The following is a 401-nucleotide window of genomic DNA, read 5'->3' on the forward strand; positions in this document are numbered from 1 at the left end:
ATCTGTGTTCAAGGAGGAATATTTTGCATTGGAGGATTCTAGGTTGATCCTGTTCAACTCCTAAAAAAAAACGGACAGCTTTTAGTTACCCATGCAGTATAGCTTCTAGTTCATATTGTAAGGTGAAGCTGGAAGGACTGCTTGAATACAATGATTATAGCAAAACTCACAATTGTGTCTTGCGGCGTTTCCATCAGGACAGTCTCAGGCTGTCTGTGGGATATGTTGTGATTAGACACCAACGTTGTGCAAGTGTTAGGCAGACAGCTGCTGAAGTTCTGTAAAGATGTTAATTTAAACGTTTGGTCGGGGTCTGGTTTTCACCTGCAAGATTGGAAGGAGATTTGAATAGAGTCCTTCCTCAGTTTACGTGCTGAAGATTCAAGATGAATCAAGGAGTG

At 41.4% G+C, this 401-nt stretch overlaps 1 long non-coding RNA gene across 1 annotated transcript; it reads right to left on the reverse strand.

Annotated features, from left to right (window-relative positions):
- Positions 1-26: 26 nt before the first annotated feature.
- LOC109365283 lies at positions 27-316 on the reverse strand. The gene is made up of 2 exons (XR_002110882.2): positions 171-316; positions 27-60 (listed from the first exon to the last, which is right to left on the reverse strand). It is a non-coding gene; the product is annotated as an uncharacterized LOC109365283 (long non-coding RNA).
- Between the last annotated feature and the right edge of the window lie 85 nt (positions 317-401).

This window comes from Meleagris gallopavo, unplaced genomic scaffold (genome assembly GCF_000146605.3).
Source record: "Meleagris gallopavo isolate NT-WF06-2002-E0010 breed Aviagen turkey brand Nicholas breeding stock unplaced genomic scaffold, Turkey_5.1 ChrUn_random_deg7180001308091, whole genome shotgun sequence".
NCBI lineage: Eukaryota > Metazoa > Chordata > Aves > Galliformes > Phasianidae > Meleagris > Meleagris gallopavo.